The sequence below is a fragment of the Miniopterus schreibersii genome, assembly GCF_964146895.1.
Source record: "Miniopterus schreibersii genome assembly, chromosome: 16".
Classification (NCBI taxonomy): Eukaryota; Metazoa; Chordata; class Mammalia; order Chiroptera; family Miniopteridae; genus Miniopterus; species Miniopterus schreibersii.
The window spans coordinates 11,138,915-11,163,614 of NC_138116.1; the positions used below are offsets into that span (position 1 = coordinate 11,138,915).

At 47.1% G+C, this 24,700-nt stretch overlaps 1 long non-coding RNA gene across 1 annotated transcript in view; it reads left to right on the forward strand.

Moving 5' to 3' along the window:
• Window positions 1–560: 560 nt before the first annotated feature.
• Window positions 561–24,700, forward strand: part of LOC308568599 — a 29,827-nt gene continuing 5,687 nt past the window's right edge. Inside the window, exons 1-3 of the long non-coding RNA XR_014000515.1 lie at window positions 561–646; window positions 2,749–2,890; window positions 16,363–16,439. This is a non-coding gene — a long non-coding RNA (uncharacterized lncRNA). The remainder of the gene's footprint in view (window positions 647–2,748; window positions 2,891–16,362; window positions 16,440–24,700) is intronic.

Genomic DNA, 24,700 nt, shown 5'->3' on the forward strand with positions numbered 1-24,700 from the left:
GTTGATGAAACTTGGAAAGGGGCGCTGGGGCTGCGTTTCTGTGGCCTCCCTCCGCTGAGAAAGGAGCCAGTGCTGACCCAGCCCTCCGCTGGCCAGAGCTCCCGGTTGGCAGGCACCTCTGAGAAGGGACAGTCTATTTCTGGCTTCGTGATAAGGCCCCGGGAAGAGGGTGGAAGCGGAGAGGTGCAGGTCCGCAGCTGGCGAGGGGCATGGCGCAGAAACGCCTCATGCGGCGCAGGAAGTTTTCAGGCTTCCTGTGAGTGCATTTCTCACGGAGCTAATAAGGCTTCAGTCGTCTGGTGGATTTGCCATCATCTGGCAGCTAGAGGCAGGATAGGTTCCCAAATCGGGCCCGTGGCGCAACAGGGGAAATGGCACGGCTCCTGGACGCTGGCTTCACAGTATCCCTCCCTCCCTCCCTCCAGGCGCGGAGCACGTGCTCTCTGCGGGCTGCTCTGCTAGGCCTCACCACCCTCACGGGTGGCTGTTATCACCTCTCTTCTCCGAGGTTAAAGTGAGATTTAAAAAGGTAAAGTGACTCAGTCACACAGCTAGGAGGTGGCAAAGATAAGGCTAAAGCCCAGGTCTGTCCGAGAGGCCAGAGGCAAAGCCAGGCTGCCGTGAGCTGCCTGTGTGCCCGAGCGAGGTATGTCCCCCCTTTCCCGGTTTTTCTACCCAGACCCAGTTGTCCCTCCCTCTGTCGCTACTCCAGGCTCACACTGCGGTGGGGGGATGAGGGTCTCTGTGTGTGTGGCTGGGAGGTGCTGAGAAGTTGGGGAGCGATATGTTGTCCTCTCACCTTTATTTCAGTTGGTTAGGCACATCTCGGTGTGTTTCCTCCAAGGAGAAGGTTCGTTTTGGTTCCTGGACCTTTGAAGAAGGGGTTCAGATGGAGATAGGATTTGGGATATTTCCCCCCTCCTGTCTAAAAATATTAAGCGCCTGTTGGGCTCAGCTCTGGGTGACCTGGGCACTTGCAGACTATAGAACAATTTACTAACACTATTAATCTGGTGCTTTACTGTTTTCACATGTCTAAGGAACTGCCTACATGGGTAGATCCCTCTAGAGTTGCACAGGTGTCATCTACATACTGACATGTATCTAAAAATACCTTTTCACTGCAAAGAAACAGGTGGTTGTCCAATGACCCATGCTACATGGGTCACTTCCTGAGCCTGAAAGAGATCCCAGGACCCCAGACACCAGGTCCTAAGCTCTAGCAAGTACATGAAGAAAGAGTGTCCGCCCCCAGCTGTCAGGAGGCCCCAAATGCAGAATTGGAACCAGACCAGGTTTATGGGAATTTGTTCATTTTATAGCCACTTCGTGCCCTATCCTGAAAGGGCTGGAGAGTCATGTCTAAGCTCTCAAGCAGTAGATAATCTAAGCTATTGTTTTGGGGTCTTATGCACTCTCTTTGCAATTTTTTTTCTTCCTGTTTCGAAAGGCAAACAAATAGCTTCACAGCAATAAACAGGATGGTGGCAGCATCCAGGTTGAGGCATCTGCCTCCCCTCCTGTCGTCAAAGTTAATTAATTCCCACTGTACCTTGAACTGGGTCACCTGCAGGCCTGTGCTGGGGCCTGACCTGGCTGGCAGGGGAAGAAGGCATTTCTAACCTGGACAGGGGCGTGGAGAAGGGGATATGTTTCACCTCAGCGTGGGAGTGTCTCCCCTCTTCTCATCTGGGGAGGTGACCGTTTTCAGATCTGTGGGTGGGAAGAAAAACCTTCTCTTCCAAAAATAATCTTTCTGCAGTGGGGTTTGAAGCTGGACCAAGCTGCTAGCACTATTTTTACCCAGCTTGCAGTTCAGGTTGTAAATAGCAACTCTGGCTGTTTTTTCCCACAGCTGACAACAGTCTACCTCTGCCAGGCATTTTGCACGGAGGAAACAGAACAAAAGTTGCCCTCTGGCCCAGGGGATGATTAACCTTGACCATCGGGTCAGTATATAAACGGGGGCGGCATCGCCATGGTTCTGTTGTCTCGGTCTCTGCTGTAAACACGAGGCCCCGTGCTGGTTGCTCAGCTGAGGCTGATTTCAGGAGCCCGATGTGGAATCTGAAGGCAAAGGCGGGCCTGTAAATCTCTGCCTGAGCAAGCTGAGGCTTCCAGGAGCTTGAGCAGCTCTGGGCTGCGGCCTGCTGTCCCCCTCGCTCTCCCTCTTACATTAACAAGCACCTCCTCCAAGGTTGCTGTCCTAGGAGGGTTTCTTGCCCCAAACCCACCAGGTCAGGATACTGAGGAATGACAGAAAAAAACATCCACTCGAGGCTGCCCAGATGACTGAATGTCTAAAAATATCTGCCTCCTCGTTCTCAAGTGATGGGAGGCCCACAGCCTTCAGTATTGGAAAGTGTCATTTAGAGGTCAGGGCGAGAGGACCCGCTCCTTCCACATCATGTGTGAGCAGAAGCCTTGGGTTATGTCTCCAGTAGGCTTGGATGAGGTGGGAAGCTCCGCTTCACAGAGGGCCCCTCGCAGGTACTGTTGATGAGCGAGATAAACCAGCGAAGACTGAGATGTGCCTGTCCCTGTTGCCAATGCCCTGCTGCTTCTCTTGGGACAGGGGAATAGACTTCAGTGGCTTTTCTTTTCCCTGAGGTCAAGTTTCTTACCCAAGTCTTTCCCTGGGGTCTTTGGTCTGAAATTAGAAAAGAGAAATTATGAGTCAGCAGGAAAATCGTCTTCATTATGAATTACACAGCAGCTCCTCATGGACTGCTTGTTCTCTCCCTCTAGGTACACAGCAGTCAATCATCCATCAATCAGAGAATTTCTCAGATATCTGCCATGTGCTCAGAACTTGCATTTAGGCACATGGCTCAAGTTTCAGGTTCTTCCAGCAGATGATGTGTTGGGTAAGAAGAGGATTGGAAGACAGGTAAGTAGCTGAGTAATCCTCAGATCTGCGTCCTTGGAAGAGGTTTCTGTGCAGTTGCTTGGAATTGATTCTGGGCAGTTGTTCATTGCAAAACTCACTGCCAATTATTGATAGCCCAAGTGGCATTGGAGAGCCCCGATGGTAAAAATAGGGGCAGGTCATAGATGAGAAAATAACTTTGCATCTGAGGAGGGGATGGGAACATATTGTCTCAATCGGCTGTGTTGTGGGTTTCCATTGTCAGTTCAGGTTCTCTCCCACGGCTGGCCCTCCAGGCCTGCTTAGTGACCCCCAGCAAGAAGTCCACCAGGGAGCTGGCAGGATGAGAGCAAGGCTCTGTCTCAGCAGCCAGACCAGAGGAGATCCATGCTGGGTTCAGGGCACCCTCATTCTCACTGTGCTAAGAGTCCCACTAAACAGCCAACACCACAGTTTTTGGTAAAACCCATTGAATTTTAAATGTTCTGTTGGCTAATTTGGAGGAGTTATTATTGCCCAGTTGATCTGCTCATTCATTTGTCCACCAAGCTTCAAATCTACAAAAACAGGGGTTTTGGGGAAAAGCCTATTAAAGCCTGGATGGTCAATGTTTACCTTAAAAAACAACAACAACAAAACTGAAGCAGGAAAAAAGTTCTGGGTAAGTAAAACCAAAAGCATGTGGCAGTCACATTGCTCCATGACCATTTGTTTTGAAAAATGCTCTCAGCCCCAGTCTTGACGTTGGGGAAAATGGGAACATGGTCACACACATCCTGTCTAGTATTGCCCTAGATTTCTTGGAATCCACTGTGAAGTGCCGATTCCCCTTTGCCACCAAGGAGTTAAACCTGGGCTGTGCTCTCTTGCTGACTAATAGGTACAGTGGGGCTCTTGAGATCATCCAGAAAGAAACTGACAGGTGTGAGGTCTCAGTGCTCTTGCAATGCCTTTGATGGGCACGGTGAGTGGTGAGCGAGCACAGGGATTATTGCACCTAGTGCCCCTGGTTGTGCAATTTTATTGTGGATCCTTGTTTCTTCCTTTGAATTTTGCATGGTTTTCAATGATCTCTAACTCCCTTGGGAGCTTGATATTACTGTGCTGTGTCAGTTGTTCCATGGAGAATATTTTAGACAGCAAACAAATTCCACCCTTTGAAGAATAATCCATTATGGTGGAAAACAAAACAGAATCATTGACCTGACCACCTCACACTTGATGTGTGGTAGGGAGACTTCATCTTCTCACTCTGGCTGTTTCCTTCCTTGTGAAAGAGCCCAATTAACAAACCACCCCTGGCCTCCCCCCCCCCCCCATTCTTCTCTGGCAGGAAGTGGTTTAATATGACTGATGAGTTTGGAAGGAGAAACTGGGCCTCCTTCCATCTTCTCTTTCCTTCTTCTTGGGAGTCAGCAGGACTCCCTCAGGGAGTGAAGGGGAGGCCCATTCTGGCCAAGTCTGTCTCATTCTGAGGCTGGGTGTTGGGAGGCTCATTAGTCACGCCCTCTAATATCAGCTTTATTAGTAATAAAAGGTATTTATTTTTAGTAATAAAGGTTATTTTTATTAGTAATAAAAGCTTTATTAGTAATAAATGTTATTTTTGGTTCTCATCTAGCACACTGCGATCTTCTAGTTCAGTCTAAAACTCGTAGAAAAGTGGGGGGCTGGTGTTTTGGGGCCGCCTCAGACACCCCAGTGTGTTTCCCAGGAGACTTCCTGGTGGTTCGAACAGGCCTTGTGTGGGGTGAGATTAGGAGTAACATTGGGGAGGGAGAGTTTGTAGAAGGTGTTCCTTCCAGCTGAAATATATTCGTTCAAAACATATTTACTGCATGCCTACTATGTGCCAGGGGTTCAGTGGAGATCAAGATAGACACAATCTCTTCTGTCACATACTTTATAATCTAAGATGCATTAATTAGAAAGTTTAATGTTCCAAGTGAAATAAAACAACCTCAAACTGGCTTAAGCAATAAAGAGAATGTATGGGCTCACGAGGGACCCAGGCACAATGTGACCTAGGACTCGGGGACCCATGTTGTGGCTCTGCTTCCTCGGGATGAGTTCATTCTTTCCTCGCCCACGCGATGCAAGCGCCTGGCGGCGCCCAGCCTCCCACTCTGGCTGCAGCGGAAACGGGGGACCACTGGCCAGGCGGAGAGGAGCCCAAGCCCCGTGTTCCCTGCACACTCCTGAGGTGCACAGTGATGACACCGAGTTAGGCCACAGGCCATCCCTAAAGCTGCCACTGGACTCGGTGTGATAAGATGCACCTCCCGGGCTTGAACCCAGAGGGCCCGTCCCCAGGTGGAAGAAAGCTGGGCCTTTCTGCACGGCTCAGAAATGTGGGAACCAGTTAGGAAGAGAGGACAGAAGCAATAACTGTCTAGGGTAGAGGGAAAAGACAATAAATAAAATGATGCTCTGAAGGAATCGTTTAACCTGCAGAAAACACAGACCTCCCCTCATTGCCTGGAAAGTCAAGCCCAGACCTGGGAACCCGGAGATTTGGGTTCCACATTCTGCGCAGGGCCCTCAGGAAAGTTCCAAAGGTGAGCAGACTTTGCTCCTTGATTGGGCCCCTTGGGAACTGCCTTTGGGTTGGATTTTCCTGCTCTGTGAACCCTTTTCTGGTTTTGGAAAGGAGGATGACACGTGCCCTAGAGGGACACCAGTTATATAAACAAAGCTCTGCTGCTAAATAAACCCGAGCTGTCTATGGACGGGAGCTTGACTCGTTCAGGCTTAAGGACGGTCAGCCAGCGGCTTAGGGGGTAAACATTAACCACGCTGGGCACATCAGCACCGCGGGCACTGAGCTGTGAAGATAACACAGGCCTTAGTTCGAAGTTCAAGAGATCTGTGGGAAGCAAGGTATAACCCAAATGAAGTGAAAATGGACAGAAACGCAGTCAACACGCAGGGGAGGGAGAGCGCCTGGGCGAAGCGCCAGGGATATGGGTGCTCGCCGGGCGGCTCAGGAGCACCGCTGGGCCTGAGCGATCCTCACCCCTCTTCCAACAAACATTTATTGGGCAGCTTCTACATAAGAAGCTACAGTAGGAACCTTAAGTCCTTTTTCGAAAAAAAGGGACCTTCATTTACAAGTAGGTAAATTATTATAAGAAATCAGATGACTCTAAGCAAAGTTAAAATGAACTAAGATCTAATATGATACCAGAGATAGAAGGTAAAACGAACTTCATTTGGGGGTAGAAGCTGGAAAAGGCGTGGGCTATGCCGGGATCTCAGTAAATCTTGCTTTAAGGCATGAACAAATATATAGAGTTCGATTGAAAGATTACAATCAACTACACCGCCTTTTTTTTTTTTCTTCAATTACAGTTTATATTCAGGATTATCCTCTAGTTTCAGATGTACAGCAGAGTGGTTAGAAAATCATGTACTTTAGCCCTGGCCAAGTAGCTCAGTTGGTTGGAGCATTGTCCCCATGTGCCACTGTTGCAGGGTCAGTAAGTGGAACAACAAATAGATATTTCTCTCTCTCTCTTTTCTATCTTTCAAATCAATTTAAAAAAAAAGAAAATCATGTACTTTACAGAGTGGTCCCCTGATGTTTCAAGTACCCACCCGGCCCCACGCACAGTTATTAAGATATTATTGACTATGTTCCCTGTGCTGTGCGTTACATCCCTGTGACTGTTCTGTAACCACCAACTTGTACTTCTTAGTCCCTTCACCTTTTCCACTCAGCCCCCCTCTTTTTTGGTCTCCCCAATAAATAAGGCTCAGTCCTCTGAACACCCTATAGCAGCAGTTGATTTGCGCCTTTCTTACTGCTCGGATCCTGACTCGGGTCGAGGTCAATCATTTATTCATTCAGTTATTCGCCCATCGTCTCATTGAACATTGACGCCAAGCTGGAGATGCATCCAAGGCCAAGATACAAAACAGAGACATGGTCCCTCCGGTCGAGGAGCTCAATCCAGCAGGGAAGGAGGCCGGTGGAAAGCAAGCATAAGGGGAGAGGTGCCCTAACAGAAGCATCGCTGAGTGCCTGGAGGGGAAGTCTTCACAAAGGACACGACATTTCGGTGGAGCTTGGGGACAGAGAGGGCTTTTCTGGGCTGAAATGTCAGCATCGGGAGGTGGTCGCTAAGGAAGGAGCCATGGTGCCTCGAGGAAACGGTAGAGTGAAGGTCTGGAGGGAGAGCGCCAGAGAGGAGGCTGGAAAGAGTGGGGTAGAAGGTGCGTCACCCAGGGCCTTGGAGATCTTTGGACTTTGATCATAGATAGAAGGGATTTGCTGAAGGACTTTAAGTCAAGGGAGGGACAGTCTTAGGCTTGGGCTTCAGAAAGACATTCTGGCAGCAGTCTGAGTTATCCTGGGGAAGGACTGGAGGCGAAATCATCGGGAAGGTTATTTCAATAATCTAGGTGCGAAGTGGTAAGGGCCTGAGAGTTGAAAAGTGGGGAACGGTGCCCCGCCCCGCACCCTGTTTCAGGGGAGCCGAGCAGGTGGGCGGGCGGGTGGGCGAGAGCGGGACGTGGCGCTGGGCGAGGGGCTTCAGGACCCCCCGCCTGAGCCGGGTGCAGGTGACTGAGGACTGAGGAGAAGTAAAAGGGGCACTGAACTAGTGAGACGGAAGCGACAGAACATTTAATGCTGCTGCTGACGGCGGTGGATTAATTCAGTAAAGAGGGAACACACTGATCGTCAGCAATGTCTTATTATGGAGGATGCAGATTCTGTTAGGTCTGCAAAGAAAGCATCTAGTGAAAAGGACAGGGTACGGACTGATCACCCATAGCCGACCTTTCCAGAAACTGCCAAACTGGTTTCCAAAGCAGTTGCCCCGCGAACAGTGCGGGCCCGACAGGATGGTTAGGTTTGAAAGGGTTGCCACCCAGCTAGGCCCGACACCCTTAGAGAATCCCTTCTACAAATCCAGGGGCCTTTTGGAAATTTGCCAGGTGACGGCTTTTCTTTCATCTGAAAAGAGAGGAGATTGATAAATTGTCACTGTTCTCCCTGAAGCTACAAGGCTCCGTGTGTCTCAAGGGCTACCCGGTCGCATGAAACTGTCATTTCATTCGTGGTTTTTGCCCGTTTCCTTCTGATATTCAGAAATCTTTCCCATCCCAAAGTTGGACAAATAGCCGTGTTTTCTTCTTTTCTTTCTAGATTTTTATTTTGTAAATGGAAATCTTTAATCCATGTGGAATTTGTTTTGGGATAAATATTTTGGAATTTTCTTTTTTTTTTTTTTTTTAAAGAAGAAAGAAAAGGAAGGGGGAAAACAGTGGGTTGAAGGAAGAATTGAGAGGTTGAATCAGCAAGACCTGATAATTAGCAAGACCTGCTGGAGAGAGGAAGTTAAGCATGACTTAGAAATGACCAGCCTGCAATTAGCGTTCCATTAACACAGCAGGTAACAGGAGAACAGGTTTGGGAGGAAAGATGAGGAGGTGCTTGGCTTAGGAAGCCCGAATGACACTCAGGTGGGCGAGCCCCACTGGCTGTTAGAAATACTTGTCTAGAGTTGATGAGACAGATGGAAGCTAAAGATTGACAGGGAGTTACGTAGGCGCTGAAGCCGTGGAACTAGAGGGCACAGACCAGACAACTAAAGGCCAAAGCTTTTGACAGCAGGAGTTTGGTAATCCCCATAGGCCCTGGCACAGTACTTTGCACAAAGCAGGCAGTGTCTGTGTAAAAACTTATAGATACACATATAGTTATACCAATTTGGAGGTTGTTAGTAACAGCTAGATGTCCCAAGACCTCAGATTTGGAGCCACTGCAATTTTACAGACTTATTTTAGGCTCAAATTGGCAATCAGAAGAGTACAATCAGCTTACTAATATTCAAGGAGGTTCTAGCCTTCTGCTAAATTTTATTTAAAAACTGTCATCGCCTTGTGTACTTTTTTGCATTTTGTCTTCCAGAGAAGATGCTATAAAGTGAGGAAGCTGGGGAAACACAGTTTATCAGAATAGGGGAGTTCAGTCCCAGTTGCTGGAACACAGAAATTGGTGTCAATGTGTTTGACCTTTAGAAAAGTCATTCCGAGGGCAACGTCATGGGGTTTTAGGAACTGAGCAATGTTTCCTTGAAATGTCATACACTTACAGTTCGCCTTTGCTCACTCTTTCAACAAACACTGCTTGAGCACTTCATAGGTTCTAGACATTGTGGTGACAAAAGACATCGTCCCATCCCTCAAAGACCTCACAGCCCAGCAGGGAGCAATGACGAGGGAATGCAATTAAAATACACTGTGAAGTGCTGTGTTAGAGGTGAGTCCTGTGTGTAACCAAAGGCAGAGAAGGATAACCCAACACAGAGGGGAGGAAATGAGGGTGGCAACGTGGTTAGAGAAGTCTTTGCAGAAGAGACGGTGCCTGAGACAGGTGATAGAAGGAGGGGATGAAGTTCCAGATCAAGGGGAGAGCAACTTTAAAGGCAAGAAAGAACAGAATCCATGATGGCTGAACATGGAGGGGAGTGGCAAGAGGTGGTAGACGGGGACCTCATCCTATAAGCCGTTCTGTGGAGTCTGAACTTTTAGCCTGAAGCAATGGAGGCCACCAAGGATTCTTACAGAAGACTTCAAAGGAAGTCTTTTGTTTTTTATTTCCCTCTCTGTGTTTCTCCCCTCCTCTGTCCGCCCCCCCCCCCCCCCGCTTGTCTTCTACCCACCTTCCCTCTTATAAGCACAATTTTGGAAAATTCACCTTCTCTGGCTTATACCTAATGGGCAAGGGATTTACCTGTGGCTTGTCCGTGCTTGGGCTGGAGAATAGGACGGAGTTGTAGATCCCTGAGTCCTGACTTTTGATGGCAGTAAGGATCAAACTCATATCACCCAGAGACTCACCTTCTACTGGAGAGGCCTGTGTTTGGTTTTAACAAGGGGACAAGAGGTGGACAAGAATCCTAACTGAAGAGAGGTCCATACTCTTGGTACTTAAAATGGGGTCCCTGGACCTGGACTTGAAGAATCAGCAATACCTGGGACCTGGTTAGAGAAGCAGAATCTCAGGCCCCACCCAAAACCTACTGAACCAGAACCTGAGTTTTTAACCACATGCCTGGGTGATCCCCGTGCACATTTGATCGAGTTTGCAAGGCCCTGATCCACAAGATAGGAAACTGCTTAGCTGGTAAACCTTGTGTCACCATGTTGCAATCATGCCTGATATGTAATCAGTTTGTCAACTTCTATGATTACAAATTTATATCCAAAAGTACACTCAGGAGTTAAACCTTTTGTACCCTACTGAACATTTCCAAGAAGTCTCCTTGGAACCAATGATGTTAAGATCTCTTTAAATAACGAGCTTGATCTCTGGCTGATGGATGAAATATTTTTTTTTCTATTGTAGCAAAACATACATAACACAAATTTACCATTTAACCATTTTTAAGTACAGCTCAGTAGCAATAAGTATCTTCACACAGTTGTACAACCATCACCACCATCCATCTCCAGAACTTTTCCATCTTCTCAAACTGAAACTCTGTACTCGCTAAGCAATAACTCTTCCCACAGCCCCTGGTAACCACCATTCTGCCTCTTTCTCTATGAACTTAACTACTTTAGGTCCCTCTTCATATAAGTGGAATCATGCAGTATTCTTCCTTTCTCGTCTGGCTTATTTCACTTAGCATATTATCTTTAAGTTTCATCCACGTTGTAGCTCGCATCAGAATTTCCTTCCTTTTTAAGGCTGAAGAGTAGTCAATTGTATTTATCACATTTTGTTTACCATTCATTTCTCAGTGCACACTTGGGTTGCTTCTGTGTTTTGGCTATTGTGAGTGATGATGCTATGAACGTGGGTGTGGAAAGATTTATCCTTATAACCAGCATTCACGCCAGGCATGTAGCTGCCCTCTCCCAACTTCTCCGCATTCTTTCCTAGAGGCGTGCCACAATAAACATCGTAAAATTCCCAGTTAATGGATGTTCTCCACGAATTTTCTTGAACGTATTAAGTCTCCGGTTGGCTCCTCATTAAGAAAAGAATTTGCTGTTGTTGGGAGCGAAGCGTCTGTTCCATTTAGTGTCTCTGTCTGGGAGCCACGGCCTCCTGAAAATACACCCAGAGCTAGGGCCAAGACATTAATTTGCAAAGCTCAAGTATTGATCTGGTGGCACCATCGCCTTCCCCCGATGCTATTCCTATCAACCCAAATTATCTCTATGAATACAGAAATTGTTTTCTCGGTGCTCTGAGCAGCCGGTGACTAGCTGCTGGCTGATGGGCTGTGACAGAGAGGAGCCATCGTCTCATCCCTGGGCGATGGAGGCAGTCCCACCAGTGTTGCTGGCAAAGAAATTTGCAGCTCTGAAGCCAAGGGACAGATCCCCACGTGGGCAGACTCACGGCTGCATTCTGATTTCAGCAACCTGCAACGGGGCTCAGAGACGGGCAAGGGGCCCTGAGCTTAGGGTGGAATTATTCTGAAGAATTATGTAAAGAATATTCTCTCCTCGAAAAGACCCAATTTTTCTTCTGGAGCCTCAGATACTTGGTACTGTTTCAGGAAGGGGGGGGCAGGCTCTTAAGGGCTTTCCCTCAGTGGGGGCGCTCTTACACTCCGTACCCACTATTTCATTCCCCACAACCCTGCTCGTGATCCCATCTGGGTAGGAAGAGGAGAGGGCTACAGCCACACCAGCCCATTTGGAAAATAAATACTGAAACTTTGTTTCATCTTCTGTGCAATCACTTTTGTTTTGTAAACTAAATCTAAACCTAACGATAGCGGAACAAGCCAGTTCCCCATTTTCATGTTAACTCCTGGCCCTCGAGGGTGATTAACTTGATCTAGAAGCTGAAAACACGCTTGGGCTCCTGTTTATGAGATCTGATTCCGAGCTTTCCAGAGAAGATTTGCACAGCATTAGAAAGGCTCTAGCAACTTAGGAGAGTCCACAGGTAAGGAATTTCCTGTTACCTGATTATAAAAGAAGAGCTAGAAGTCACAGCCAAATCGCAAGAGACAAGAAAGGGTGAGGGAGGACCTGCCAGTTTCAATCCCAAGAGAAAAGTTTGCAGGGTAGTGAACACATTTGAGGAATTCCCAGGGGAGCCACTGACTAAACCAAGATACAAGATACGTAAGATGTGATGAGGTTATATAAATGCAAGGCCACAGAAACATGTGATGGGCTGGAAAGATCCCAGGGAAGTCTGGGGTCATGCATAAGACAATAAAATATCTGTAGGCCACCACCTAGAATTTGCAATTTTCCTCCTCCCAGGTTTACCCCGATCTGTCCACTTGAAATGCCCCTTGCTGCCCTTTTCCTCTCCACTTATACATGCTTATCAAAATCTTACCACCCATGGGAACACTGCCCAGACTGACCCCTCTTGACTGTAATCACTCTTTTGCGCCCTCTCAAAATAAGTGTTCTGTTTGTCCCGGGGCAGCCCATGTGGCATTAATGACATATTTCTTTATGGGTGTTTTCATGACATTTTCCATATGTGTAGTGTGTGCTCCTAAACCAGTCTTTATGCTCCTTGAGGTAGGGGCTGTTTTGGGGAGAAGGTGGTGTTGGTTTGGGCCTTTTCTCTAGGGTGCTTCTCAAACTTTAATGTACGTAGGGATCAGTAGGGGATCTTGCTAAAATGAAGATGCTGATTCAGTAGAAATAGGTTGGGCCGAGAGTCTGCCTTTCTTTTCTTTTTTTTAGCAAGAGAAAATAACCAAATGTAACACATACATAAGTACGGGAACCCCACACGTGTGAGAGAGTCAGAGATCCCATACGCGTGAGAGGTTCAGAGACAGAAAGGGAACATGGGACTATATGACATGCTGAGCCAGGGGTGAGGTAAGGTGCTTTAGGGGCTCAAAGGGTCACTGCAGAGTGATCAGGAGAGCGAGATTCTGCATTTCTAACCAGCTGCTGGTTGGAAGAGCACAATTTGAGTGGCAAGGCCCTATAACACCCAGGATGGTGCTTTGATATAAACAACCAAGACTTTATAATGATAGTAGTTCCCAGGAAAGTTTCTCTTTGGAGGCCTGATCCCTTCAAGCAAATGCTCCCTCACTATAAGGCCTTTTCCGTTTGATCGCTACACTGTCCTCAAAACAAATTGGAGCCTGAGGACATGATTTTGTTATAGGGCATTTGTTTGAATTTTTGTTTAAATTCTAGGGATCCAAGGGGTTTTACTAATGTCATTTGGGAGGATTGGCGAGTTATTCGGGTGTGCGTGGCCCAGCCCTGTCATGCTAGGCCAGTCTTGCTTGGTAAGAGCCACAGTTATGCGCCCATCAGTGGGGAGCACACTCAAGCCGCACAGGGTGCTGAGAGCCACTACTCCCCCTCTGGATCAGGGGCCCTCACTTTTCTCCCAGGTGGGTTAGGTAGGTGGAGGCAGAAATAAAGCTTCCTTTGGTTCACCTCTGGCCAGTAAGTTTCCTGTGTGAAGTCCTGCTCTGTCAGAAGCAAAGAAGCCCCTCTTAGTCTCGCCTTGGAACACAGGAAGGCCAGTCTTTAACTAGCATAAGCCGACTCCCACAAGTGCTTTTTAACCAGGAGGCAGAGCAGAGGGATGAGTGGGCACTAGTGAAACTGCAAAGACATCCGACTCTGGATGTCAGCGGGAGACAACAGGACCAGTCATCTCTCAGGGCCTTGGTTTAGTGTCTGTGAAATCAAGGTGTTAGGCGGGAAGATTCTTATCAGCCCTAATAGTCAGTGACTCTAATCAACATATGCAGAAAGGCCGGGAGCCCACAATTCTGCAGCTGGCTAGGTGACAACACACTGTGACCGGGAGCCTCTTGGCTGGCTCTCGCCCTCCCACCGGTGTGGGCCCAAATGCTTGCCCTGTTTCGGTACTAAGTTATCCCCTCTAGACAATTTGGTGCCTCACATCCGCCAGCCTATGGTAGAAAGACTTCAAAAGATATGCCCTGTGCTGCCACCTAATGGTTCCCGTTCTATGGAGGCGATTCTTCAGCACCCTTTGTGGAGTGTAGAATCTTCAGGCCCTTTAGACATGACCTGCCAGCTCTGAGACTCTTAACAGGGCAGAATAAAAGCAGGAGACTTCCAGGTGCCACCTCCTTAAGGGACTCGGGGACTCTGACTGTAAGAGCTAAAAGGTTTTCGTAAACTTTGTAATTTCCTCCTTATTGTTATTTCCTGTCTGTTTCCCTGTAGTGATTAGCCGTAAAACTTGAAAAACAAAAAGGGCCAAGGTGTTTGTTTTCAAGGGCAGCAGGGAAACGGGGGGCTGGGGAGACAGCACTGCAGAGCTGGAGGTCAGCCACCCCAGGACATGGGGGGGGGCGGAGCCGGGAATGGGGGCGAGGAGCGCGGGCTGAGTCTTCAGGCTTGTTGGAGAAAGGCGAGGGGGTGGGGATGGACTTGCATTCGGGCTGAAATGAAGGGGCAGTCCTAACAGCACTGTCATTCTTTCCTATTTTGTCTTCAGCTGTACCAGTCTGTTTTCAAGCCAGGAAAATGAAGTAAACGTGTAGCTATCAAACTGCTTTTTAGCAAAGGATACTCTCTAGAGTAAGCACCTTCAGTGCAAATGGCCTTTGTTCTCTGGACTCCGTTTGCCTTCAGACTGGATGTTCTGAATTGCAGTTCTTTGTTGTTCCTGAATAAACCCGTTTTGCTGGAGAACTATGGGCTATTTGTTTAAGGTCAACACATACCAATGAGATATTTATCCCAGAGGCCAAATCTTTGAAAATTTGGGTCTCCAGCAATTTGCATTCTAGAATCTCAAAGTTCGGACAGGATCCTTGCGAGGCCTGTGTCAGCAACAGCGAACTAGAATCAAACAAGCAAATACCAGAGGAACTGGGGAAATAAAGTGCTTTGTGTTTCGATTTGTTAATTTGTTCATTTTTCCTCTCCAGCTGGAAAGCCTTGAATGTACTCATTCAATAAATCAAGAAGCATTTATTGAGCACCTAATATGTGCTAAGTAACGCTAAGTAAAAATGTTTCTGTAAAGGGCCAGAGAGTAAATATTTTAGGCGTTGAAAGCCGCGGAGTCTCCATCACAACTACTCTGCTTGCCAATTGTAGTTTCAAAACAGCTTTACACACTGCATAAATGAGTATGGCTGTATTCCGATAAAACTTTATTTACAAAGGGCAGCAGTCTAGATTTAGCTCATGGGCCATAGTTTGCCAATCCCTGATCTAGAAGATCTAAGAGAGCTTTTGGCCAATGCAACAGTTTTCTTTAAGGAAACCTATGTGGTTATGCTTTGCCTATAATGACAAGGAATTAGGTGACATATGTCTCTAATTTTAAAGTTATACTTGTCAGTAGGATATCCCAGATAGCTCTGTATAATTATTTAGTATAATGCAAGCTATCATAACTACCCTGTAAACATGCACAAGTTATTATAAACATTGGAAATGATGCCGGCCCTACCTCCCTACCGGAGTTAGTTTGGCAAGGCTGTCTAAATACGAATTTAATTTATGACAGTTTCTCACAAAGGGAACCATTCCACAGGAGAACACTGAATATTTCACTGAGCTTGTTATCTCAATGGAGTGATTCAGTTCCTGTTTTGATTGGATTTGAAACTGTCGTAAAGAGGAAACATAACATTGAGCACCCCTGTTTGTCTCCTGAGTCCTAAGACTTAACTGCTTGGAACTTTCAAAAATATGTTCTAAAACCAACAAACGAAGCTATATGTCACTTTCACCTTTACATTCTAATGAAGTAATAGTACACAGAAGATGCTAAAATAATTTCTGCTTTAGGAATGGAAGGCATTCAGACTGTGGCCATGTTGACTTCTTTAGATGTAACTTTTATGAAATAGCAACTACAGATGCCTAGCTATTTACATGGCTGTAGATACTGCCAATTGGGTACCAAAAGCTATCTGTGGCCCCCTTCTCTTTTGCTTTCTCCTAATATAGGCTCCCTTGCAGGGAAGAGGACCCTGTGTTCCAATCTGGCCAACACGACATAAACACAAGTATCTGCCTGGGGTTTGTAAGAACATTTGCTCATAGGGGCTGATTCAAATTTGCCTCTTATTTCCCCCCTCTTCTCCCCAACCTGCAACACAGGTGCAGTGCCTTAGGGGTTCAGTCGCATTTTGTGATGTTGAAGACAAAAGCAGCAGACTGAGGACGGTAGTGTGCAAAGAAAGGAGCAGGACCGACAATGTCGCTAAACAGCCCCGCTAGACCTGACCTGACCACCTTTGGGTTTCCTATTGCAAGGGAAGAAATGCAGTCCCTGTGGAGTAAAGCCATTGCCATCCGGTTTTCTATTACTTGCAACCCAACCCAATCCTATCTTCTTGGGGCTATTTAGAGTTTCCTTTCATTCTCACTCTCCTCGACATTGTTCAGGAAATGAAATGAAATTTCTGGCATCCAGTGCACTTGTATTAATTCTCCAACTCTTCCAGTGCCACTTAAAAAAGTTGGGTTAAAGACACTTAAAATCTTGGTGCCAACTCAAAATTCACTGGTTTGTTTTGTTTTGTTTTTAGGAAGAAGTCCTATTATAATACATCAACATCAAGTTCAAAGAAAATGCCCTACAACATAGCTTCTAAGAAAATCAAAGGTATTGTCAACAGATTCTGAATTTGTTTCAGGTAGCAAAAATTTTATGCCAACAAACTGTCCAAAAAGTATCTGAATATAGTCTACATTTTAGAGTTTCATGGCCCCCCCGACCAATCATATTTTGTGGCATATAGGTTAAGTTATTATAAAGACCTTTCAAATTTTTTATTTTAAGAGCTCCCTGTTGCCAAATTTTGGGTAATTTGGGCATCAAAAAGTTAATGATGGTAATGGATTATAACACATTCAATAAAATGTAAAAAATTAATAAGTTCACAGTGATTCATAAGCATGCCAGCTAATGAACGTAGGCAAATGATAGAATTAGAGTTTGCACCTGCCAATATAGTGAGTGCTTCAGGGTAGCATCAGTAATGGACGCTAGAGCCATTGAGTGAAAGGATGTTGGAGAACAAGCTAATCACATGGTTTCCAAGTAGCATCCCACAAATTAATAATTCCGAAGGAAAAATGTATTTTTACCATGGAGAGATCTGTTAGACACCATCTCAAAACCAAGCCATCAGACTCCCCACCACCCACGGTAAGATCGCTTAGCGTGTGACTCTGCAAATCATTTTGCTTCCCAGAGTCTTGGTTTCCTCAGCTACAGAAAGGAGATTATCTACATACGACAATGTGGATGAACCTGGAAAACATCATGCTAAGTGAAAGAAGCCAGACACAAAAGCCACAGAATGTATGATGCCACTTATATGAAATGTCCAAATAGGCAAATCCACAGAAGGGGGGGTAACGGGGAATGATTTCTAAGCACTGTGAGATTTCTTTTTGGGGTGATGAGAATGTTCTAAAATTGATTGTGGGGATGGTTGCAAATCTTTATCAATATATTAAAACTAGCCCAGCCAGCGAGGCTCCGTGGTTGAGCATCGACCTATGGACCAGGAGGTCGCGGTTCCATTCCCGGTCAGGGCACATGCCCGGGTTGCGGGCTTGACCCCCAGCAGGGGGCGTGCAGGAGGCAGCCGATCAATGACTCTCATCATTGATGCTTCTCTCTTTCCCTCTCCCTTCCTCTGTCTGAAATCAATAAAAACATATTAAAATATATATACACTAAAACTATTGAACTGTACACTTTCGATAGGTAAATCAAATTGTACAGTATGTGAATATATCTCAAAGCTGTTAAACGGGTAAAATATTTTAAAATTTTAGGTTAAGAAAAGGAGATTATAATACCGGTATGAGGTTTAAATGAGTCTTTGCTCTCATAACACCTCTCACCACCCCCCCCAACACACTGTTCATCACACCAAATCCTCACTGTGCGCCTCTGTCTTGCCCACTGAGCTGAGAGCCCTCCGACAACAGAAACTTTCTGGTCCACCCAGGGCCAGCTTCCTGGGCGTGTGACCCGAGCAGTCGCACTAGCCCCCAAACTCAGAAGGGTCCCACGTTTGGTCCAATGTCCTGCTGTCACCGTCCTGAAAGTCTTCGCTTCTGAACAAGGAGCAGGTGCCTCTCGTTTTCACCGCGCGCTGATGTTGCAGACTCCGTAGCTGCCCTGAATCCACCCTCGTGCCCACGGAGTCTAGCGCGGTACCCACGCTCAGTGGGTCTTCAGTGAAGGTTAATTGTCTTTCCCGGCCCCGGGACTGAGACTCCCCTGGGAACAGTGCTCTGACCTTGAGCAGAGATCCACCCAGAGCCCCCCCCCCCCCCCCCCCCCCCCCCCCCCGTGTGCCAGGCCCGGTGTCAGCGAGGAGCCCGGGGGCAGCTGGAGGGAGGCTGTTCCAGCAGCGCGCGCCCCCTCCCCGCTCAGCTCAAACTGCCCCGGCCTTGGACTCATTGGTGCTGCTCCTTAGAGACACACACAGCACCTTGGGGCCCTGAGCTTGTTTGTTCTGCTTTGTCGCAGGCACTAGGAGGCTCTGATGTAGGAGGATGAGACTCCGGAGCACAAGAAAAGCCGACGGCCCTTTTCAGTACGCTTGCGGTCCGTCGCATTGGCATCTATTATTAAAGAGATCTGTCCGCACCTCTTAATTCAATTCTGTTTCTGTGGACAAAACACTATGCTAGGCACTGCTGACCGCAAGATGGTAGCTGGATCTTTTTTTTTAAAATATATCTTTATTGATTTCAGAGAGAGGAAAGGAGAGGGAGAGAGAGAGAGATAGAAACATCAATGATGAGAGAGTCATTGATCGGCTGCAGCCCGCTACCCGGGCATGTGCCCTGACCGGGAATCGAACCCTGATCACCTGGATCCTAGGTCGACGCTTAACCCCTGAGCCAAGCCCGGCCGGGCAGTAGCTGGATCTTTTTAAGCTTGTCGCACGAGCTCTCTGGACAGAGACGACAGTGGGCTAGGGCTTCGTGGGCAGTCAGCAGAGAGCAGTAGTCAAAACCCCCAAATTCCTCACAGCCCCGCTTCCCCCTGATGGATGTGCTTTTACTAGGGGTGAGTCCCAGGGGCGGTTCCTCAATCTCTGTCAACTTCAGTTTTCTAATCAGTTTATACAGCCCTGGTGTCAAAGGGCTGTTGTAAAGACTGAATGAGATCAAGCGCGCATGAGTGGCAGTGCCCAGCACTTAGTCAGAAAGCCACCATAGAAACAGGACCTAAGACATCCTATGAAACTGGGCCGCTTTGCCCCCTGACGGCTGACCAGCGCTGCTCCTGGCACACAGCCCGCGTTATAAAATTTCTACTTCTCCAGCTAGAGGTGAAGGCAGCCAACTGCCCCCAACATCACCTGACGCTGTGAAGTCAGTGAGCTCCTGTCTCTCCCCCTCGGTCTTGGTAGTGACGCCCACACCTGGCTGCCACACCCCCGGGCACACAGTGTTTCCGGGGGGAGGCTAAGCAAAGGAGCTGGGATGCAGCAGCTGCTGGTGGGGACGCTGGAAAGAGGGTTTGGCCTGTCCTGGCACCTTCTGCTTCTTTGGAACCTGGAGCCCACTCCTCCCTAGTACAGTCTGCTCCTTGAGCACCCGAGAAGTTGGGCTTTCTCCCCCAGCCCCAGCCCCCCATCATTGGCCAGTCATTGGAAGTGGCTGCTACCAAGGAGAACAGCATGACCTTGAGCAAGACAGGTGCCTTCAGTGGAGGGAGGGAGAACAGCATGACCTTGAGCAAGACAGGTGCCTTCAGTGGAGGGAGGGAGAACAGCATGACCTTGAGCAAGACAGGTGCCTTCAGTTCTTGAAGAGACACTCACCAGAGAGCTGTCAGCCAACCCTCCCAGCAGGCGGGGCGTGAGTGCCTCAGTCCTGAAGTGGGGAGCTGGGGAGGCCGCGCAGCACAGACTCAATTACAGCAACTAGGTGGCAGGAATTGTTGTTCTGAGTTTCAGCCATTCCTAGGAGTTCTGGGATAGAGACGGGCTGGAGGAGGCTAGAGAACATGCCATCTGCCAATGTCATAGTTGCTTACAGGGGGAGATTCATTGAAAGCTGCACCTCTTGTGGTTTTACGTGCCTTTAACCAAACTTAGAGTCCATCCAAGCAAAAAATTTCTAAGCAGGTCAACAAAAAGTACAAAGAATGCCTTATCATAAAATATTCACTCCTTTGAAGATTCTGCTTGCTTTTTAAAATCTTTATTGTTGTATAAATGTAATGTTTATAGTCAAAAACAAAAACAAAAAAAACCCCTTGTGCTCTGGAAATAGACAGGAGTAGTTGTTAATCCCAGCTCCATGATTTATACTCTGAGTGATCTTTATTTAGTGACCAGTGTAATGAAGCTAATATTACAAACACGTCACTGGATTAATGAGGTAATATACCTGAGGTACCGAGCACATACAAATTGCTAAATAATATTTCTTTTTCTTTTCCTCTCCTCCTCATTACTATTATTTATACTGCATTTCCCTGACTGAGCACAGGAGAAGATACTAGGCTCTTGATCTTCAACTCCTGCTCTACTAATCCTGATTAGTGGTCCACTCCCCAGCATATTGATGCTTTGCTTATTACTTTTTATTTTTTGCTTTTTATTGAATTTATTGAATTTTGGGGGTGACACTGGTTAACAAAATCATACAGGTTTCAGGTGCCCAATTCTACAGCACAGCCTCTGTACACTGTATTGTGTGTTCACCACCCTGAGTCAAGCCCAAGTTCACCATTTACCCCCCTTTCCCCTCCTCTACCTCCCCCCACCCCTTTCGCCCCTGCAGTCACCACACTGCTCTCTGTGTCCATGATGAACTCGTTTGTTTTAGAAAGATGGGGTGTAGTCAGATAATGAATGATATGCTCTAAGTGCCAGGCTAAGAGATGGACACACGTATTTCATTGACAGTGGGGAGCCACTAAAGGTTTTTGGAGCAGATATCATTAGGAAATAAAAGAGATGAATCCAGATTACTTAGATGGGGGCGCGTGAAGACCCCCTGAAATTTTGAGTAAATATTTGTGTGAATAGTCATGTTTCTTTTTCCGGGAAGAGAGTCGATAGGTTTCATCCAATCTCAAAGGCGTCTGAGACTTCAGAACAGGCTAAGAATCACTGGCGTAGCGGTCGCCAGCTTAGATGACCAGCAGCATAGTAGTAGCGTTCAAATGACAAGGGGGCCCTGGCCGGGTGGCTCAGTGGGTTGAGCATCCTGGAAAGGTCGCCGGTTCGATTCCCGGTCCGAGCTCATGCCCAGGTTGTGGGCTCGATCCCCGGTGAGGCGCACGATCGATGTTTCTCTCTCGCTCTCCCTCTCCCTCTAAAAAAAAGATCAATAAAAACACATTTAATAAAAAGGAAAGAAAAGAAAAAAGGGGTCCCAGGGCAACAAGTAAGGAGGTGGGTTTGGCTGGAGGAGAGCAGAAATGATCGCTTTCTCTGAGATCTGTGGCTTTTACGCCACTGTAGGTGGGTTTTCCGGCGGGCATGGGGGATGCGGAACCCCTGTGGCCCGCCCAGGACCGCAGGGCCGCAGCCACAGCCACAGGCAGGGGAGCGGCCTCCCTCCCAAGCCGGAGTTTGAATGACATCGTCAAGAAAAACAGATAAGCGGGCCAAGGACAGATCTTTGAACATATTTAATCCGCCTGCTGTGCCTTTTCCTAAGTGCTTTCTGGCATTATTTTCCTCTGCACAGGAAATTCACATTTTGAACTTCAGTTCCTAAAATACATTAAATCACACTTTGGCTTCTGAGGAGGGGCAGGAGGGGATGCACATAATGACTGCTTATGTGCTTCACGTCTCATCTGAGGAAATTGCCTTTTCAAAATGATCGGGTGCTCCTGACCCTGTCAGAAAGCCGGTGGGTATTTGGGGCTAGGTTAGGAAGTGTGTAGGATAATTGTTAGCATGCAGGCGGTCTAGCTCTAGCCTCCCATTGAAATCTCAGGAGCCCACAGAATCCCTCCTTTCCTTGGAGAGGAAGGAAAAGATACCTGTTCCCCCTTACCTGCTCATGCCAGGAAAGCTACTCGAAACATTTGAGTAGAAGGGGTGGCCTTTTCCCACCTAGACCCCCTGTTATGGGTTGAATTATGTCTCCTCAAAATTCCTATGTTTGAATCCTAAGGCCCCGCACTTTAGAATGTGATCTTATTTGCAAATAGGGTCCTTGCAGATGTAATTAATTAAGAGGAGGTCATAAGGGTGGGCCCTAATCCAATATAAACGGTGTCCTTATTTTAAAAAAGATAATTTGACTCAGAGACACACACACACAGAATGTCATGTGAAGATGAAGGCAGAGACCAGGTGATGCTGCTACAAGCCAAGAACACCAAAGATTGCCAGCAAAACACCAGAAGCTAGGGGACAAGCTTGGAACTGAACCTTCTTCCCAGCTGTCAGAAAGAATTAAGGCTGCCCACACCTTGGTCTCGGATTTCCAGCCTCCAGAACTGTGGGACAATAGATTTCTGTTGCTGAGCCACCCAGGTCGTGGTTCTTAGCTACCGTAGCTCTTGAAAACTAACACCCTCCCTTTCTCTACAACTGTAGACGGTTCCATTCTGCGGCCGGCAAGTCCAGCCCTGGTTTCCTGAACCGAGCCTCAGAGAAGGCGGAGCTGCAGCGGCCTGTCGATCAGAGCTTGCCGGGTACGCAGAGCTCAGTGGAAGTCAGCGGGCAGAGTGGCCTGGCGACCTCCTACCCTGCCTTGCCCTGCGGGGACACTCTGTCCTGTGTGTGCTGTGGCTTAAGGGAGGGGGCCCCAATGTAGAGCCAAGTGCTAACTCTCTTGAAGGATCAAAATATTCAACCCCAAGTCTGGAGCATGGATTTTGCTCAACCTGGCTCCTAAAAGCCTTTGTTCTGAGCCTCTCTCTCCCATCATCAGGCTGTTACCAACTTGTCTTTAGTCGCCAGATGACGAGGTTTCTGCGGTTACCTACAAGCATGCAGAAAGGTGTCATTCCTAGGAGGCTTTGGGATAAAACAAATAAGACAGCGCCTCGTTCTTTTTGAGGTACTTAGGAAAATAATTACCGATAAATCAATATGTTATCTTAGATTTACTTCAGAGCAATATGAGAGTTAGAGATGGGGAAGGCAGGTGGAAGTACAGATGAAACAAAGCTGGCCATGAGCTGATAATTTTTGACTCTGGGCAATGGGCACACAGGAGTTTCTTATACTATTCTGTTTGCTTTTATCTATGCTTGAAATTCTCTATAATAAAAAGTCAAAAAATGTAACCTAGAGATAGTTACACCCAGAACCAAATTAAAAGTCTTATAAAGGGTAAGCTGCCAAACATGACCAACCTGGCTGTGAAGATTTTAAAGACAGGGCCCCAAAGTTCATTGGCATTTTCCCCATTAAGCGGTGGGCTCTCTGTCTCTGCCTTTTGAACCTGGATGAATTTGTGATTGCTCTGTCCCATAAAGTTCAGAAGTATATGACTTCTGAGACTGGGTCATAAAAGGTGCTGCAGCTTTCTCCTGGTTCTCCTGGAAGCTCGCTCTGTGGGCAGTCAGTCACCACGTAAGAAGTCTAACCCCGAAACCACCTGCTGGAGAGACCATGTGTAAACGATTTAGGAGGCAGCCCACGCTGAGCTCCCAGCCAACTGCCCAGCATTAACTGCCAGCCATGCGAATGAGCCAACTTGAACGTCTGGCCCAATCATGCCTTCAGATGACTGCAGTCTCAGCCAACATCTAAATGCAGCCTTGTGAGAGATCCCAAGGTAAAACTGCTCATCAGAGCTCTCCTTAATTTCCTGACTCATAAAGTCACAGGCAAAAGAAAATGGTTGTTTTTTTTACACCACTACGTTTGGGGGTAATTTACTATGCAGCAGTAGTCACTGAAACACTGATCAAGAACCAAAATTAAGACTATGCAGAATACTAAAATTGCTTTTCACTTTTTGAAAACATGAGGATTGTGCCTGAAAAAGTCATGAATCCCTTGGGATGTCCATATTTTCATTTATGAATTGACGTATAGAAAGGAACTTAGGTCACCTCTAAGAATCCTTCGAGTTCTAGCCTTTTCTAATCAATAACGACAAATAGGCAAATATTTATAGCATTTGTCCAGTTTTTCACTTATGTGCAAATTATCTTTTATTTAAACAGCATCATGTATTAATTCTTTCAATAACTTTTTGACTCAAGCACCGTTGCTAGGTGCTGGGCACTGCTTTTATATCATCTGAGGGAACTTGTTGATTCAAAGTTAGGCCTGGTGTAAGCAGGGCAGACTGCCCCACATCCCAATTGCCCCTTTTCCCAACCCCCTTCATGCTTTTGCAGGTTTACGTGAAGTCAGCACTAGAACACTCCATTCCATAATTAAAAAGCCAAAACGCCCCCACCAATTTTATAATGTTTATCTTGTGTGTTTGTGTATATATAATTTTTTTCTTTCCCCCATACAAAACATGTCTCTAATAGTTGGGCCATAAATCAGACTACCTATGTCCTCTCCTCGGGTTCAATAATTTGCTAGGATGGCTCATTGAACTCAAGGAAACACTTTGTTCTGCTCACTGGCTAATTATAAAGAGCATATTAAAAGATATTAAATGAGCCCTGGCTGGTTTGGCTCCGTGGTTAGAGCGTCGGTCCTCGGACTGAAGGGTCCCAGGTTCGGTTCTGGCCAAGGGCACGGACCTCAGTGGCAGGTTCGATCCCTGGCCCTGTGAGCACTCGAGCGGGAGGCAACCAATAGATGTGTCTCTCTCACATCGACGTTTCTTTTCTATCTCTCTCTCCCCCTTCCACTCTCTCTGAAAAGCAATGGAAAAAATATTCCTTGAGTGAGGATTGAAAAAAAAAAAGATGAGGAGCTGGGTCCAGAGATATACAGGCGAGGC